This window comes from Miscanthus floridulus, chromosome 13 (assembly GCF_019320115.1).
Source record: "Miscanthus floridulus cultivar M001 chromosome 13, ASM1932011v1, whole genome shotgun sequence".
Classification (NCBI taxonomy): domain Eukaryota; kingdom Viridiplantae; phylum Streptophyta; class Magnoliopsida; order Poales; family Poaceae; genus Miscanthus; species Miscanthus floridulus.
In genome coordinates this window covers 27,478,140-27,498,937 of record NC_089592.1, presented here as the reverse complement: position 1 = coordinate 27,498,937, position 20,798 = coordinate 27,478,140, and positions in this window count along the sequence as shown.

Genomic DNA, 20,798 nt, shown 5'->3' with positions numbered 1-20,798 from the left:
TTCTTGTGGGATCTATTAGAGTTCTAGGGAGTGAGTCTGTGTAATTCAGACACCTGTTCTGGCCGAAGAAGAAGGGCATATCTTAGAATTCTTCCCCACTTCAACCTCTTCCGACACCTGTTCTGGCCGAAGAAGAAGGGCAGTGGCAGTTCTAGAGTGGTCGGTGGTGTGTATCTGCAACTCCACGATGGGATGGTGGGAGAGTACATCACTATACCGCTGAACACCTCATGGAAGGGGTGGAATGCTAGGTGTTTCTACATGAAGTAGAGCCATCCTGCCATCCACTATGACATCGACCACATTCTGGAGAACTAGAAAAGCTGGTCGAAGAAGCCGAGCAGTGCTGATATGGATCAGGTGAGGAAGCTCCACAGCCTAATAAAGGGCATAAAGATGAATGGCGCACTGGTGGCGGTGAGCTTTATAGTGTGCTGCGACCAGCCCTGCAAGTAGAGGGCCCACATGGGTTTTGACTTCAAGGGGGACACTAACGGCACCCGAGAGAGGATAGAGAGGCTATCGAGGGAGGCTGTGGTATGCCGAGTGGCCGAACTGTTTGCTACTAACGCACCATTCAATGTGCTAGGGCAAACAAGAGCATTTACCTACACGAACCCACCTCCTTAGGTAACAATCTCAATTGTTGTTCCTGATGCTTTTTATACTGTACCAATGCCGAGCAGTAAACTGATTCACTTGTGGAAAGATCCATTCACATGAATGAGTGGCGTACTTGTCGGGCATGCCTAGGAGCGATTGGGCAAAGGCAGTGGATGCTTGGCCGACCACTCAACGAGAGGAAGGTGCTGTCAGTGCCTCATCGAAGTCTGAAGGCGCAGGTGCTGGTCAGACAGAGAGTCCATCCCGGTGTCGGATAAGGTATGGGGGAAAAGGGCGGCGATAGATGTGCCAGCCCATAAGAATAGGAAGATGGCAGGTGCAGCACCCCGCAAGCCAGGCGGCATCTCACCTGGCAGTAGTCAGACCCCTTGGACATAGAGTGCGGCAATGTCTGAGTGGTTAGAGCACGATGGGGCTCCAGTAGCTCCCCCTCTGAGCACTAAGGCACCACCGCACAACATGCACATAGAGGTGCGGTCGAAAGGAGGGGAGGGAGTCCCCGAGCAACGGGCGGAGGGAGTCCCCGAGCGACAAGCAGAGGGAGTCCCAGAGCGACAGGCGGAGGAGAGGCCGACAGTGGGGGCCATGAGACCTCCAGCCCAGGGCACATGGGTTGACCCCTAAGCCATGCTTGGGTGCTCTTGGAGGCAGCGCTAGTTCAAAACCATGTACCAGAAGGCCGACATGTAAGTATCCTTGCCTTGGACTCATTTTACTATCGGATCCTTATAGTCGCGGCGATCGACGAGCTAATCTAATGTAGAGTGAGGCATACGGAGCATCTGAATCCATCCGTTTAGACTAGCAATCAGTCGGCGGCCGGCCCTAGCAGGGAGGCAATGTCGGCAGCCCCCGTCCTAGAGTCCTCGCGTGCTCCGCGGCCTGCGAAGGAGTCGACCGCCACTACTAATGGAGTTGGTGACGGAGAATGGTTGACGACGATGGCGATCGATGTGACGAAGATGCTAGGAATGATGGTGGACCCACCAAATCTTTGGAGGTGGGAGCTAGAGCTGCCAACATCATGTAGGTGTCTAGGGCGGGGAGGCCAATGGTGCCGGAAGAGCAGGCGACACTCCCAAAGTTGTCGGAGGGCATGGTCGGACGCGTTGTGCGGCCACCGAGCCCCCAGGTAGCGCCACCAGCTGTCAAGGAAGAGGATGAGGTGGAGGAGATTGAGCATCAGGAATCATGACCTCAAGCCGTCTAGATCCTCCATAAACGGGGGGATGAAGTGGTGGTCATGGAAGAGGAGGACACCATCAGGGAGGTCAGGAGGCTAGAGTCCACCCTTTCCACAGCCATGAAGCAGATCAAGGTTAGTATTGCATCGGCAATGTCCGTCTTTGATGTTGGAAATTAGAGTTCTTCATATTCTTGGTGCTTTTGAAGGGCATAGCACAAACTACCGTACACCGATAGCAGTTGATCAAGAGGATGGAACCCCTTGCCGAGGAGAATGTGAAGCTGAAGGAGGCGGTGAAGCTAATGGAGAAGAACGTCCAGAGGGCCTAGCGTGAGTGGGATCATGCTGAGTCCAACACCAAGGACCTAGAGTACCAGAAGGGCTTCCTATCCGAGTAGCTGGCCACCGTCTCTGAGCAGCTAACGAGTCTTTTCGAGCAGCTGGAGCACAAATCCGAGCAGCTGAGAAATGTCTTCGAGCAGAGAAAAGGTATGGTAGATCAGAGAATTTGCTTTGCATTGTCAAACAGTCTTATTGTTGCTGACGACGTTATGCATGTAGAGCAAGACGTGAAGTTTGGTCAGTTGTGTCAAATCGTCGGTCAACTCCAAGAGGAGGAGAAGAAGAAGTCTGGGCGAGCAGAGAAGCTAGCCAAGGAGCTAAAAGGTGAGTAGTTCATGGTCGGAGTTGTTGCTGAAGTCACTTCTTCACTTGATAGATCTTTTCGGTGCTTGTAGGATACCGTCAGAGGACCAAGGCATAGTTCAATGTGCTGGACTTGGAGGCTAAAATCCAGAGGGGGAAACTTGAGGCCATGGTTGCTGGGATCAAGCCTATGCTCGACTACATCGACATGGAGGTAGCTCATCAGCCCGACGATAGACTTCCATGTCCGGACACCATCATCGATAGATGCAAGGCAGTGTGGGAGAACTTCAAGAGTTTCAACTGAGTTATAGGAAATACATTAAACAAATCAACTGTTCTATAATAATCATGACTAAAATCAACTGTTCTGTAACTATAATATGCACATTGTTGTAAGTAGACTTCCCAATGCTCCACCTCCTAAAATGGATTTTTTTCTAGTAGTGGGGGTTATGATTCCCAAGAGTATTAATCCCGATGCTTGCCATGAAAATTGCATTATCCTTTATACCTAATTAGGAGACCATACTACTGGATTTTTCTACAATTTGATGAAGCTACATCACTTGCCTATCATGATAATTATCATTTGCTCAGTCTCCTCCGCCTCCTTACATCACCATCTTTGGCATCGGTCTCCCACTACTGGAAATGGGAATTTCCCTCGTAGGGTAACTACCAATAGTCTAAAGCATTTTAGCAATAGGAAAATTAAAAATCAGTTTTTGACTATGAACGAAATAATCGATATGGCGACAAGGAAATAAAAAATTGTCTAAATGGGCAACCATCATAAACAATTTTCTTGTTGATACATGTAGTAGTCAATCATCGTTCGGATCCTAGGCTTTCGACCTGATGGTCAAGCCATATCATTGTCTTCTCTGGGATCCAACAAGGCCCTTAAACCTTAAGTCAATTGATGGGCGAGCTAGTTAGTAAGATAGCAGGATGGGAAGGAAGATACCTTAACTTTATTAGGGACAGGAAGACGGTGATAGATTACCAACCGAACCCCACTTTCTGATACCTGGCTAGGGTGTTCGCCGGCATAAGACCTGCCAAGGCACGTGATCATTGCTTGGACCCTTCTTTATTTCTCTTCTACTACTCTATAATACATAGTTACTTTCTGATACTACACACATCACATATGCAGTATATATGCTCCATTCTTCCATGACACACTGAACCACACTAAGGAATTTACTATATACGGCAAGAATCAAGAAGACGGCACATGTATATATTAGCTATAGGCCCAACCTACATCATGTACATGTACCTTGTGTATCTTTGTTGATAATATTGGTTGGAGGTATTGATGTGCGGCCTATTTGAATAATCTGACCGAAGATAGCCATGTGTGTGCCATGCATGTATGTATGCGTATGTCCAAGCGCCACTAGCAAACATCCCCTGCCACTGTCCGTTGTTACCATCCACATCAAACCATTATTATTTATTTGGCGGTCATCTCACCTTTGTACAGTATCTTCTTCCACGCTAGTAGCTATATCATGTCATCATTTAATTTGTTTGCATGCTGTAGAGAGTGATGTGGACACTGTTACCAAGTTTTTGTTTGGTTGGAAGCCACACTCATAATAATCAGACTGCATGCTTGCATTGGTTATACCAAAGTATGTCATATGTTTACAGACTGCCAAAGTATGTGCTTGCCATTATTTTTACAGGGTTGGAAAGCTGTACTAATGTTTTTAGTCATTTTATTTGATTTTCCTTCTTTCTACCATTCTTTCTACAAATAATGTTAACAAAACACCAGTTTGGTTCTTGTTTGTTGAAACTAACAGCATGCATTTGATTAGGAACAAAAGTAATGCCATTCGGCATACATTATTTGTGGATTATGTACTAGTTTTTGCCATGAATTTTATCAGTTTTCCATATGCGGGAAATTGCTTAGGTTTATCATATGATTTATTTTGTTTGATTTCCCTTTCTTCTGCTGTTGCACATTATACTTTTTTCAAAATAGTCATTTATGTGTTATGTGATATGCTGCAATACTATTGTCACGGAACCGACCAATTTATAAGAGCACAAGTACAAAAACAATCGCCGGAACGATCAAATTCTCGAACTTGAGCCCATATAAACCCGGTAGTCAACCGAAATCTCGAAGGATTTCAAACCAACTTGCATACAACCAAGATCACAGTAATCCAACATAACATATCGTACGTTACAACATTTCACAGATGTTCACAAATAGATTACATCATCACAGAGTCATCGTTATTACAAAACGAGCCTTGTAAAACATGCGGAAGCAAATAGTTTAACTCACACACCGAGTTCAAATACACATACTGGTTCGCTGATCACAGACCGCAAAAGCATTCAGATAAGAGAAAGGAGATCATGCCCATGATCTAGTCCTCATCACCCGCCGGGTGGAGACAATACTTGCAGAATCCCTGATATAGGAGGTCATCTGCAACAAGAGGGAAATAAACCCTGAGTACGGGAATGTACTCAGCTAGACTTACCCGTCGAAAACCAAACAAATGACACCAAGGATTATGCATAGCTTAATGTAGTGGAGCTGGCTGACATTCTCTTTTTGTAGAAAAGCATAAGTAATATTGATCAACTCTTAACCTGAACTAGCAGTAACTTTTTAGCCATTAACCTGTCATCTATATTAGCACCTGTACTAAGCAATCATTTTATTAGGGTGCAAACATTAATAACCATATCAGGTATTCATTGTGGCAACCTTATCATCATCCATTTAACCATATCGTTAAATTAATTGAATCTACGTTGCCGCTGCTCAGTCAAGTTCTCACTATCCGGGAGAGACGGCGATTCGAATCGATTCCTATCCAGCTGGAGGGGTATTCCTAAACACAAACCCTGCTTCCCCCGTCAGGGTCGCAACAAGTCACCTTTGGTACAATTCAGGAGTCGCGGGTCCGAACAGATCGGCATTCTCAGAGAACCACTCTGCCAAGGTTGTTCGGGACTCTAACCCGCCTTGGACTTATGCCAATGGCTCTCCGCACATCCTTACTACCTCCAGAGTGCCACCACTGCTCGCGTTCCCAGCCTGAATCGAGCTACTAGGCTTCGCGGTCGGAACAACTTATCCGGCCAGCTCAGTGTTAGGCTGCGTTCAACATGACATGAGGACGTACAGCGTATCGGTCCTTAAACGACTCAGACGGAGTCACTATGTTCAAACCTACACAAGACCCCGCCCGGTCTTAATTCATTATTTACATGGTTCTTTTCCACGATAGCAAATATAGCCAACCGTGATCCACCTCATCCTAAAGCTCGCAGGTGACAGGAAATCACCTGACTTCTACCGCACTAAGCATGGCTACGCATTTAACCCGTCCTGGACTTAAATAGGATTCCAGTGCGATATCTGGACAAGGAAGGATATATAATGCAGCAATTGGTTCCAACCAATTCCTATACTTAATGCATCATCAACAATAAAAGATACTCAATGTATTTGTGAAAACATAGGAGGCTTAATATGCTCCGGGGCTTGCCTTTCAGGAACGAGGAAGGCTGATGGTCAGGGCACTCGGGCAATTCCTCCGCGGCGACTGCTTCGTCGGCTTCCTGCACTTCGGGTTCCTCCTCCTGGTTGGCTCCCTCGAACTCCAGCAACGTCACTCCCTCCGGCACACCTATTGCATGAATGCGCAAGATAAATATCATGGATGCACATGTACGAATGTCGGGGATGCTCGGGGAATGCACATGTTCGCTGTAGTTTGCATATTCCAACTTAAGCCCTATTCAAATCACTTTCACTTACCACGTTTATACAACCTAAGGTATAATTGCTCATCTTCCGTTAATGACCTAGCACCTGCACCTAAGCATATTCTTAAGTTAGGCTAACCCCTAAACAATCAACGAGAACCTTGCAACAACATACATTCAAGCATTTGTATTTCAGCAAAATGAATACTATGTAGCGGTGCAGTAAACTAGTCATAACTGAAGATTTATAAATCCAATTGATATGCAACAAGACAATCTGGAAAGCTTATAAAATTGTCTACAATACATTTTCAGACCTCAAAGCATGATTCAAACCTTTACCAGGTCGAATTCATCAATCAACAGAAGTCTATCCTCACCAGGCAGAGAATCAGCAAAAACTGCAACCTAACTTTAAACAGCTGTAGTTTCTAAACTACTGGGCCAAATGCCCTCAAATTTTGACAGGAGCTAGCTACATAATTTATCTACAACTCTTGTATTTAACTCATTCACAGAAAACCAAAATATCATGGGGAACTTTTCAAAGTCCCCAGATCGGTCCAGAGGGACATAATGCAAACAATTAATTACTAACTTATGATATAAACACTTAATTGGACAAAACTAACTTTACTGATATATCACACATATCACAAGAACACTAGAAAGTAGGGGGTACCAAGATACTACATACCAAGTTTCATATTTTTCCTACCATCTATAAGGTACCAAGATACTACATACCAAGTTTCATGGCCATAGGATTCATAATTAATTTACTAAAATTCACCCAAGTATCTACCAATGATAAAAAGAAAATCTATAACTCAAAAACTACACATGCAATGACTCTCAAATTTTAACCAGAGCTTCTACTATACAATACTAGCTTACCCACAAAATTTCATAATTTTTGGATCACAAAAACTCAAGATATGATTTAAACAAGTTTGCATGCATACAAAAACACTTTTCAAGTTCCTATTTAATTCATCCAAAATTTCTACATAATATGCTCAAGACATATTTTTCTTAAATACTAGACCTAACTGTGAGTCTCACAAAATTGGAACCATCCAATTTGGATCTACATAACAGTAGATACAAAAATATCAAATAAGCAATCAAAACTGTATTTTTGAACTATCCTTAAGAACAACAGCCACTGACATGTGGGACCCGGCTGTTAGCCGACCCCACTGGTCAGCGACAGCAAAGCAGAGGAGGCGGCTACGACGCACGGAAGACGGCGTAGCTCGCCGACGGCGAGAGCTCCGGTGACACCAGGGTTACCTACATGATCTACGTGATGCGGTGAATCGATTGGTGCGACTAGCTTGAGCTATGACCTAACGGAGGTGGCTCGTCGCCGGTGATGGCGGCACGGCAGAGCTCCGGCGCGAGCTGCCGGCGACGGCAAGCCACGGCTAGCTCAACCGAGCACGGCGTGAGCTACCAGAAGTCGCCACGGTGCTAACACGGCAAAGAAACAGGGACAGGACGATTCCTAGCTACCCCGGCCACGGCGGCCTCATCTCCGGCGAGGTCACGCCCATGGCGGTGACGGCGGAAATGGTCACTGTGACCTTACCAAAGCACGAACGGCGCAGCTAGGAGGTGGAGAAGGTAGAGGAGGACACGGCGGAGCTATGGTGAAGACGGAGTTCGCGTTTTTGCAGTGGTTCGCGAGCTCGGCGACGGCGAAGCTCGCTCGGCAGCAATGGCGGGCGCTGAGCTCGGTCGCTGCTTGCGGTGGAGGCAATGCAAATGAAAATTTGAACTGCGAACTGGTCGGGCAGGTGCGTGTGAGTGTGCCCGTCGTGGCTGGCCTTGCCATGGCGTCCGCGGCGCGTGGCAGCAAGCTCAGGCGACCGGCGACGCGCGGCACACACGCGTCGAGCGTTTTCTGAATCGGTGAACACTATAGGTCGCCATTCAGTGCTCCATTCACCGACTGACGGCGTTAATTGATTGTGTTTGATTTCTCAATTCGTGGCAAATCAGTGGAAACAATGTTCATGAAAGTTGTAGAGTTATAGTAGGGCTACAACTTTGGTTTAGCAATCAACAGCCAGTTCTCCATGGATTAAGAGTTATATCAAGCCAAAGTCGGCCCATTCAAACTGAAATGGCAGTTAAGACTTAGCAAAATTTTCAAGTGTTGACTCCACCTTCAAATCTGACTTGTGGGACCTTTTTGAACATGTTGTGCACATTTTCAAGACTTGACTTCTAAACAAAGTTTGTTCCTTATATAATTCTCTACAACTTTGCTTTAGGTTGCCCAGACATGCAAACATCCTAAGCTACACTTTTTAAACAGTCAAACACAGGAGCTCTAGGGGTCCAAATTGGTCAACCATGACTTGGAAACCTAATTAGGCAAAGTGATCAACATGAACAATGTTCCAAAAGACATTCTAGGTGTAACTAAGTTACTTAGGATGATTATTAACCACACCATACATTGGTCACACAAGAATCAAGCAAGGTATGTACTGAAACAATGAAAAACACATGAAATGTTACAATTGTTTCATAGTCATGTTTCACACGTTTCATGATCTTGTTGCATAGTATTAACTAATCTTGTTTCACTAAGTGAGTGGCACATGTTGCACTTAAGTGTTGCACACTTTACATTTCATAAAAGAACAACACACATGAAATATACAACACGTTGCAATGTTTCGAAATTATGTTTCATGTGCTATAAGTTCACGAATGGATGCATGATGCTCATGTTTATGAAATGCAGTGCAAATGTGGAAGCTAAACACCAAGGGTGTTACAGCCCTCCCCCCTTATAAAAATCTCGTCCCGAGATTTGAAAAGCGTACCATTGTTGATAGAATTCCTTATAACCATCCCTCAAATAGTCTTCCCTTTCCCACGTTGCATCGCGTTCACTACCCTGATTGCTCCACAAGACTTTATAGAACTTGACTACCCGACTCCGAGTCACTCGCTCACGAGTGTCAATCACTCGAACCGGCTTTTCTTCAAAGGTCAAATCTGATTTTAACTCGATATCCCCCAATGGAACTCTCTCTTCAGGGACGCGAAGACATTTCTTTAATTGGGATACATGAAAGACATTGAAGATAGCACTCATCTCAGGAGGTAATTGAATCTTGTACGCCACTTTACCACTTTGTCCAATGATTTCAAACGGACCAACATATCTCGGCGCAAGCTTTCACTTCACACCAAAGCGTTGGACACTCTTCATAGGTGAGACTTTCAGATAAACGAAGTCTCCAACTTCGAACTCAATAGGTTTCCTACGTCGATCAGCATAACTCTTCTGCCTAGCTTGAGCTGCGGCCATGTGGGTTTGGATAGTACGGACTTGTTCTTCAGCTTCTTGAACGAAATCAATTCCATATTTTCTCCTTTCACCGGCTTCTACCCAGTTCAACGGGGTTCTACACTTCCGGCCATACAATGCTTGAAACGGTGCCATCTTTATGCTCTCTTGATAACTATTATTGTACGAGAATTCAGCTAGGGGTAACCATTTTTCCCATGAGCCCTTAGCCGAGATGACACAAGCTCTCAACATATCTTCCAAGATTTGATTTACTCATTCAGTTTGCCCATTGGTTTGCGGATGATAGGCAGAACTTCTTACGAGCTTAGTCCCTAATAACCCATGTAAGTGCTCCCAAAAGCGAGCAGTGAACTGAGGTCCTCTATCTGAGACAATAGTACGAGGGATCCCATGAAGTTGGACTATCTGGTTGAAGTACAACTCCGCGTAGTCGGTTGGACGAAAGTCTATGCGGACAGGAATAAAGTGTGTCAACTTGGTTAGTCGGTCCACAATTACCCAAATTGAGTTAAAATTCCTCTGAGTGGTAGGGAGTCCAACTATAAAATCCATACTTATCTCTTCCCATTTCCAACCTGGAATAGAGAGTGGCTGAAGTAATCCAGCTTTCATGTGTACCGCCTTGACCCGACAACAAGTGTCACACCTAGCCACATAAGCGGCTATCTCTTTCTTCATTTTGGTCCACCAAAATCGAGGCTTTAAATCATGATACATTTTACTACTACCAGGATGAATAGATAGTTTAGAGGAATGAGCTTCGGATATGATTTGGTTTCTGAGCTCTCTATCCTTTGGAACTACTAACCTATCCTTGAACCATAACACGCCTTCCTCATCTACTCGAAGATGTTTGGTTTCTTGCTCTTTCATCTTGCGCTTGATGTGAAACACACCTGCATCTATCTTCTGTAGCTCAATAATTTGACTCTGTAGAGTACAACTGACAGTGATGTTGTGTAGGACTGCAGGATGAAGGAGCTTTGACAAATGGACATCACTCTCAATCAACGAGTGGCAATGAGACTTTCTGCTTAAGGCATCCACGACGACGTTTGCCTTGCCAGGGTGATAGTGCACTTGAAGGTTATAATCCTTGATCAACTCGAGCCATCTTCTCTAACGCATATTTAACTCTGGTTGAGTAAAGATGTACTTGAGACTTTTATGATCAGTGTAGATGTTGCACACATTGCCAAGCAGATAATGTCTCCAGGCCTTCAAAGCATGAACAACAGCAGCGAGTTCCAAGTCATGCGTTGGATAATTCACTTCATGCTTCCGAAGTTGGCGAGAGGTATAAGCGATGACTCTACCCTCTTGCATAAGAACACCTCCTAACCCAATACCTGATGCATCACAGAACACATCAAAAGGTTTCTCGATATCCGGTTGTGCCAAAACCGGAGCCGATGTTAGAAGAGTCCGCAGGGTTTGGAAAGCCGCATCACACTCAGGAGTCCAGACAAACTTCATGTCTTTTTGCAGCAATCGAGTCATAGGCTTGGCTATTTTAGAGAAATCCGGGATGAAGCGATGATAATAGCCAGCCAACCCCAGAAAACTCCGAACCTCATGCACCAAGATGGGAGCCTTCCAGTTCAATACTTCTTGCACCTTGGTGGGATCAACCATAATTCCACCATCGGACAACACGTGTCCAAGAAAAGGTACCTCATGAAGCCAAAATTCACATTTGCTGAACTTTGCATACAGCTGGTGTTCTCGCAATCTAGTAAGAACCACCCGCAAATGTTCAACATGATCTTCTTTATTCTCAGAATAGACCAGGATATCATCTATGAATACCACCACAAATTTGTCCAACTCAGGCATAAACACTGAATTCATCAAATACGTAAAATGTGCGGGGGCATTGGTCAATCCAAAAGACATAACAAGGTATTCATACAGACCATATCTTGTAGAGAATGCAGTTTTTGGGACATCCTCAGGCCGAATTTTGATTTGATGATACCCAGATCTCAAATCAATCTTGGAAAAGACTTTTGCTTTAGATAACTGATCAAACAAGATATCTATGCATGGCAGAGGGTACTTATTCTTGATTGTAACTGCATTCAAGGGTCTATAATCTACACACATGCGTAGAGATTGATCCTTCTTCTTCACAAAGATGGCTGGGCACCCCCACGGAGATGAACTAGGGTGGATAAGGCCTTTCTGTAGCAATTCATTCAACTGGGTCTTGAGTTCAGCTAGTTCATTGGGAGGCATTCTATATGGCCTTCTAGATATGGGAGCTGTACCAGGAAGCAACTCTATCTTGAACTCTACTTCTCGATCCGGGGGCAATCCAGGCAAATCATCGGGAAAAACATCCGGAAAGTCACACACGACAGGGATATCTGCCATAGACTTTGCTTGCACCGCATTGGTCGTGCAAGAAAGATTGATGTCCTTGGGTAACTGTACTAGAAAACCCTCCTGATTACCAGGATCTCTGAGCATGACTACTCTAGTTGACGTATCAATAAGCACTCCATGACGGCTCATCCAGTTCATTCCCAATATCACATCGATACCTAGCCCCGGTAAAACTACCAAATCAACCTGATAACTTCGCCCCTCTATCTCAAATTGTACGTCCCCAACTACCAGCTTGGTTGGGATAATACCACTAGTAGCCCTAATACAATAACCCTCACCCTCAACAGTATATGTTTTCTGCATAAACTTGGATGCAAATGATGGACTAATGAAGGAATGCGAAGCACCTGAATCAAAGAGTACAACTGCGGGGTGTTGGTCAATCAGAAACTTACCGGCAGTCACTACCTCACCTGAAGGAATCTCAGTAATATTAGTGTGGTTCACTTGTCCTTGACGGCCAACCTGGTAATTATTCTTCTTAGGGTAAGGGCGAGCAACTATAAATGCCTTGCGGAACCCAGTCTTGGCGGGATTCTTCTTCTGCGGGGGGCGAAACTTGGCGGCTGATGCTGGAGGACGGAATGGAGCCCTTTGTGCGACGGGAGCCTTAGATTGTGAGGCACCCGCCTCATAGGCCCTCTTATGACTTTTTGAAGCGGCATACACCGCATTGTTGTTCTCTTGCGATAAAGCATCACTCACAAACTCATTAAAATGAGCGCACTTGCACTTTCCCATGGTCTTCATCAGTTTGGGGCTAAGTCCCCGCTTGAAGCTTGCAATCTTCTTGGCATCTATGTCCACAAACTCGGTAGCATACCTTGCAAGGTTGTTGAAAGCTTGCAGGTATTCGTTCAGGCTCTTGTTTCCCTGAGTCAGCTTCATGAACTCTATATGTTTGATCGCCATAAGACCAGGAGGAATGTAATTTCCCCTGAAAGCAGACTTGAACTGATCCCATGTGATTTGGGCATTAGCAGGCATAGTGGACCGATGATGACTCCACCAAATGCCAGCAGGCCCATGAAGTTGGTGCGATGCGTACTCAATTTTTAGCTCCTCAGTCAAGCGGAGCAGACGGAACTTCTGCTCGAGAGTATTCAACCACTCATCAGCTTGTAGAGGCTCCTTAGCCTCCTTGAAGATTAGGGGTTTCGTGTCAAGGAAATCCTTGAAATCACTGTACTGATTTGGATCCGGTCCTTGGCGTGGACCACGGCCATCACGATTCGCAATCGTACGGAGGGCCTCGGCCATAGTGCGCTGTCCTTCCGCAAGCATTGCTATTAGTTCTGTTGGTGTGGGTGGTGGTGGCGGAAGATCATCATCATCACTCGCACCGGTGGAACGAGTACGAGGCATCTGCACAATGCGCAACCAGTAATTATTGATGATGTCAGCACATTGGAGAGGAACAATATAATCGTGCCAAACTGTATTTACTGACGAGAATGAAAGCTTCATACAATAACAGAGGCAATGATTCATTCCCCCAATCACCACATCATCAAGTAGATTACTAGCGCCATACGCAGTGCATTCCAACATGACAAGTTTTAAACTTCACCCACGTTACGCATCCCGAAGGGAGCGAATTAAAGTACATTACCAGTATGACTGCAAAAGCTTAACTCGTGAGACTTGCTAACGAACTACTCGTCGAAGTGATTACTGTCCACATTGGAGACACCTTGGACTTCTTCTGGGTATTCCTCTCCTTCTAACTTCTTGCCGAGAGATTTCACTTTATACTTGGGATAAGCAATTATAAGGGAGGGAGTAATGCAATATGAATGTCATGAGTGAATATGATGCATGCTCGTTCCGTACGTCCTCCCAAACCTAAGAAAATTTAAGCTTTAGCGGACTATACGGTGGCATACATACGTTCTCTCAATTAGCGGTAACTAGTCGATCTACACGGTGCGTTGTTAGCGTACCTGCAGAAAAACTTCATTGCAGCCCAACCCAACAAGATATAATGCTAATTACACAAGTAGTACTAAGATACTCTCCATATATACATCCCCCAATATATATACTTCGGTATCCAAGCTACCCGACAAATGTACCCACAATTAAGTACTTTCATATATACATGTATGCAACATGTAAATACTCCAGTAACCACAACTAGCTCTCCCCTAGACCGACGGTTGGACGGTCATGCTCTCGCAACTCACACTTACCTTAGCGTAGAGGCAATTGATCCATACATTACCATTCAAACGAATGGCATCCATGCAATATCACGCCGCATGGACGACGAAATAGAGACAATCAATTCCCCCAAGTCAGTAATTATATATAAGCCACCTAGAAGTCCTTAAGTGGGCTATAAGGAATGTGATCACCAGTATACCATAAAAATTTTGATTTTTGAACACTTATATATATAATTATAAGTTTGAAAACCATTTTTACAACAAAAGCTTTTGTTTTAAATAGCCGTAAGACATGTTTAATGTTGAATCTAGCTCTGATACCAGCTGTCACGGAACCGACCAATTTATAAGAGCACAAGTACAAAAACAATCGCCGGAACGATCAAATTCTCGAACTTGAGCCCATATAAACCCGGTAGTCAACCGAAATCTCGAAGGATTTCAAACCAACTTGCATACAACCAAGATCACAGTAATCCAACATAACATATCGTACGTTACAACATTTCACAGATGTTCACAAATAGATTACATCATCACAGAGTCATCGTTATTACAAAACGAGCCTTGTAAAACATGCGGAAGCAAATAGTTTAACTCACACACCGAGTTCAAATACACATACTGGTTCGCTGATCACAGACCGCAAAAGCATTCAGATAAGAGAAAGGAGATCATGCCCATGATCTAGTCCTCATCACCCGCCGGGTGGAGACAATACTTGTAGAATCCCTGATATAGGAGGTCATCTGCAACAAGAGGGAAATAAACCCTAAGTACGGGAATGTACTCAGCTAGACTTACCCGTCGAAAACCAAACAAATGACACCAAGGATTATGCATAGCTTAATGTAGTGGAGCTGGCTGACATTCTCTTTTTGCAGAAAAGCATAAGTAATATTGATCAACTCTTAACCTGAACTAGCAGTAACTTTTTAGCCATTAACCTGTCATCTATATTAGCACCTGTACTAAGCAATCATTTTATTAGGGTGCAAACATTAATAACCATATCAGGTATTCATTGTGGCAACCTTATCATCATCCATTTAACCATATCGTTAAATTAATTGAATCTACATTGCCGCTGCTCAGTCAAGTTCTCACTATCCGGGAGAGACGGCGATTCGAATCGATTCCTATCCAGCTGGAGGGGTATTCCTAAACACAAACCCTGCTTCCCCCGTCAGGGTCGCAACAAGTCACCTTTGGTACAATTCAGGAGTCGCGGGTCCGAACAGATCGGCATTCTCAAAGAACCACTCTGCCAAGGTTGTTCGGGACTCTAACCCGCCTTGGACTTATGCCAATGGCTCTCCGCACATCCTTACTACCTCCAGAGTGCCGCCACTGCTCGTGTTCCCGGCCTGAATCGAGCTACTAGGCTTCGCGGTCGGAACGACTTATCCGGCCAGCTAAGTGTTAGGCTGCGTTCAACATGACATGAGGACGTACAGCGTATCGGTCCTTAAACGACTCAGACGGAGTCACTATGTTCAAACCTACACAAGACCCCGCCCGGTCTTAATTCATTATTTACATGGTTCTTTTCCACGATAGCAAATATAGCCAACCGTGATCCACCTCATCCTAAAGCTCGCAGGTGACAGGAAATCACCTGACTTCTACCGCACTAAGCATGGCTAAGCATTTAACCCGTCCTGGACTTAAATAGGATTCCAGTGCGATATCTGGACAAGGAAGGATATATAATGCAGCAATTGGTTCCAACCAATTCCTATACTTAATGCATCATCAACAATAAAAGATACTCAATGTATTTGTGAAAACATAGGAGGCTTAATATGCTCCGGGGCTTGCCTTTCAGGAACGAGGAAGGCTGATGGTCAGGGCACTCGGGCAATTCCTCCGCGACGACTGCTTCGTCGGCTTCCTGCACTTCGGGTTCCTCCTCCTGGTTGGCTCCCTCGAACTCCAGCAACGTCACTCCCTCCGGCACACCTATTGCATGAATGCGCAAGATAAATATCATGGATGCACATGTACGAATGTCGGGGATGCTCGGGGAATGCACATGTTCGCTGTAGTTTGCATATTCCAACTTAAGCCCTATTCAAATCACTTTCACTTACCACGTTTATACAACCTAAGGTATAATTGCTCATCTTCCGTTAATGACCTAGCACCTGCACCTAAGCATATTCTTAAGTTAGGCTAACCCCTAAACAATCAACGAGAACCTTGCAACAACATACATTCAAGCATTTGTATTTCAGCAAAATGAATACTATGTAGCGGTGCAGTAAACTAGTCATAACTGAAGATTTATAAATCCAATTGATATGCAACAAGACAATCTGGAAAGCTTATAAAAGTGTCTACAATACATTTTCAGACCTCAAAGCATGATTCAAACCTTTACCAGGTCGAATTCATCAATCAACAGAAGTCTATCCTCACCAGGCAGAGAATCAGCAAAAACTGCAACCTAACTTTAAACAGCTGTAGTTTCTAAACTACTGGGCCAAATGCCCTCAAATTTTGACAGGAGCTAGCTACATAATTTATCTACAACTCTTGTATTTAACTCATTCACAGAAAACCAAAATATCATGGGGAACTTTTCAAAGTCCCCAGATCGGTCCAGAGGGACATAATGCAAACAATTAATTACTAACTTATGATATAAACACTTAATTGGACAAAACTAACTTTACTGATATATCACACATATCACAAGAACACCAGAAAGTAGGGGGTTCATCACCAAAACATTTTCTCTAATACCTTTCTTAATTTATTTAATTAATTAGAGAAAATAGCAAACATATGTGAAACCTACACCATTAAATCTACAAAAATTACAGTAGACCCTACATACCCTAAGTAGACTACCATAAAAATTTCACACCATTTTAGTAAGTACAACAGCCTACACAAAAATGGTTAAGCAGAATGGCTTAAAATGGCATAATTAGGAAACCTTAGTGAAAAGTGTCAAGCAACAGATTTCATATTTTTCCTACCATCTATAAGGTACCAAGATACTACATACCAAGTTTCATGGCCATAGGATTCATAATTAATTTACTAAAATTCACCCAAGTATCTACCAATGATAAAAAGAAAATCTATAACTCAAAAACTACACATGCAATGACTCTCAAATTTTAACCAGAGCTTCTACTATACAATACTAGCTTACCCACAAAATTTCATAATTTTTGGATAACAGAAACTCAAGATATGATTTAAACAAGTTTGCATGCATACAAAAACACTTTTCAAGTTCCTATTTAATTCATCCAAAATTTCTACATAATATGCTCAAGACATATTTTTCTTAAATACTAGACCTAACTGTGAGTCTCACAAAATTGGAACCATCCAATTTGGATCTACATAACAGTAGATACAAAAATATCAAATAAGCAATCAAAACTGTATTTTTGAACTATCCTTAAGAACAACAGCCACTGACATGTGGGACCCGGCTGTCAGCCGACCCCACTGGTCAGCGACAGCAAAGCAGAGGAGGCGGCTGCGATGCACGGAAGACGGCGTAGCTCGCCGACGGCGAGAGCTCCGGTGACACCAGGGTTACCTACATGATCTACGTGATGCGGTGAATTGATTGGTGCGACTAGCTCGAGCTATGACCTAACGGAGGTGGCTCGTCGCCGGTGATGGCGGCACGGCAGAGCTCCGGTGCGAGCTGCCGGCGACGGCAAGCCACGGCTAGCTCAACCGAGCACGGCGTGAGCTACCAGAAGTCGCCACGGTGCTAACACGGCAAAGAAACAGGGACAGGACGATTCCTAGCTACCCCGGCCACGGCGGCCTCATCTCCGGCGAGGTCACGCCCATGGCGGTGATGGCGGAAATGGTCACTGTGACCTTACCAAAGCACGAACGGCGCAGCTAGGAGGTGGAGAAGGTAGAGGAGGACATGGCGGAGCTATGGTGAAGACGGAGTTTGCGTTTTTGCAGTGGTTCGCGAGCTCGGCGACGGCGAAGCTCGCTCGGTAGCAATGGCGGGCGCTGAGCTCGGTCGCTGCTTGCGGTGGAGGCGATGCAAATGAAAATTTGAACTGCGAACTGGTCGGGCAGGTGCGTGTGAGTGTGCCCGTCGTGGCTGGCCTTGCCAGGGCGTCCGCGGCGCGTGGCAGCAAGCTCAGGCGACCGGCGACGCGTGGCACACACGCGTCGAGCGTTTTCTAAATCGGTGAACACTGTAGCTCGCCATTCAGTGCTCCATTCACCGACTGACAGCGTTAATTGATTGTGTTTGATTTCTCAATTCATGGCGAATCAGTGGAAACAATGTTCATGAAAGTTGTAGAGTTATAGTAGGGCTACAACTTTGGTTTAGCAATCAACAGCCAGTTCTCCATGGATTAAGAGTTATATCAAGCCAAAGTCAGCCCATTCAAACTGAAATGGCAGTTAAGACTTAGCAAAATTTTCAAGTGTTGACTCCACCTTCAAATCTGACTTGTGGGACCTTTTTGAACATGTTGTGCACATTTTCAAGACTTGACTTCTAAACAAAGTTTGTTCCTTATATAATTCTCTACAACTTTGCTTTAGGTTGCCCAGACATGCAAACATCCTAAGCTACACTTTTTAAACAGTCAAACATAGGAGCTCTAGGGGTCCAAATTGGTCAACCATGACTTGGAAACCTAATTAGGCAAAGTGATCAACATGAACAATGTTCCAAAAGACATTCTAGGTGTAACTAAGTTACTTAGGATGATTATTAACCACACCACACATTGGTCGCACAAGAATCAAGCAAGGTATGTACTGAAACAATGAAAAACACATGAAATGTTACAATTGTTTCATAGTCATGTTTCACACGTTTCATGATCTTGTTGCATAGTATTAACTAATCTTGTTTCACTAAGTGAGTGGCACATGTTGCACTTAAGTGTTGCACACTTTACATTTCATAAAAGAACAACACACATGAAATATACAACACGTTGCAATGTTTCGAAATTATGTTTCATGTGCTATAAGTTCACGAATGGATGCATGATGCTCATGTTTATGAAATGCAGTGCAAATGTGGAAGCTAAACACCAGGGGTGTTACAACTATTCTCGTGGCACTAGCATGCAGCACGAAATCATCTGTGCTGTGTTTATGCAGATAGTCCTAACAAGGTCCTCTATATGTTATTTATGTTTCTAGAGCCTCCTTTTTTGTTTCCATGGTGGAATTTATGGCACAAGGCCAAGGTACCAAAAGTAATTTGTGTTGTTGGGTTAAGGAACCTTAAGCCTGCTTGAGGCATCCTTTTTCCCAAGTAGTGTGTGATGATGTCCCCCCCACCCTGAACTCAACTACACCGCAACAACAACACCTCCCTCTCTGTTGCACCCCAAGCTGATCCTTTGCGCCCTCCATTCTTCTATGATCCCAACCACCAAACTGTAGGTATCATCTGTCAACACCAAACTATTGATTCTATTCTTCAGTTGTTTTGCTTGCTTGGTCCCCTTGGTCCCATCAACATTCATTCAATCGAACCAAACAGCAGCTGCTGCTGCTTTAGAGTTAACAAGCGACTTTACCTTCTCTCTCTTCTCTCTCTCTCTCTGTGTGCTGTGATAGTGCCATATTAAGCATATGATGTTCATGTGTGATCGAGCAAAGTCAGTATGGCAGCTGTTGCTTTTTTTGGGAAGCAGCAGCTGCTTTTTTTGCCAAATCTCCCCTCTCCTCTTTTTTTTGTTGACTGTTGTTGTATCATATGCTTCATTTCTTTCTGACTCTGTAGCTTCTTCCCCTATGACATTAGTTCTGTATCCGTATCTGGATGTTTCTTTTAGCCTTCTCCGTTGGATTGTTCGCCGGTGATGGCATGTATTAACAGAGATGGTTACAGCTATAATGAATTGAGATCTGGATAACTTTGTTTTCCATTGCCATTCCAAAAGGGAGACGGCTGCTGACACTTTTTTAGAGTGGTAGTTGTAGTATGCTGTTTCTTTTGCTATGGCCACTGTCGTCACCTTCAGTAGGGTCATCAGGGAGGTGACTGATGGGGTGTTCATTTGTTTGTTTTGCTTCAAAGCGGGTTTTGGTGGGATGATAGAGACAGCGTGCAAATACAGACGCACGCTAGTTGCTAACTTGCTACCCTCCTCGGCTCCTCCCCTGTGCTACCCTCTTCTTCTCTATTTTTGCCACCTTTCCTATCCTCTATGTTTGGGAAGCAGCAGTAGCTTTTTTACACCTTTTCCTCTCTATGTATGTTAAGCAGCTATTGCTTTTTTTTTGACCAAATCTCCCCTCTCCTCTCCTTTGTTTTGCCGATGATGAAATTGTCTAAGTCCATACATTATATAGAATATGAGCTGATGATCAAGAACTTGTGAGGAACTTGGCATCATTAGCAGCCACCCCTACATTACCTTCTCCTCTCTTCTCTATTATGATGACTTGATGCTCCAAGTTCATGATCAAATGATGATTGACATGTTTCTAAGGCCTCTACTACTGCTACTACTCATTTTTTTGATATATTGTTGTTTTATAGGACTGCTTTGGTTTATAGACCTTTTTGATTTCTTATACCTTCTCGCGTACCTAAAGCACACTTTCTTGCATCTATTAGAACAAAGCACAAAATAATGTCGTGGACACCAGACAGTGCATCCCGATGCCCCAAGCATGATGAGAAGCCAACCTATGAGGAGCAAGCACTAGAAGACCA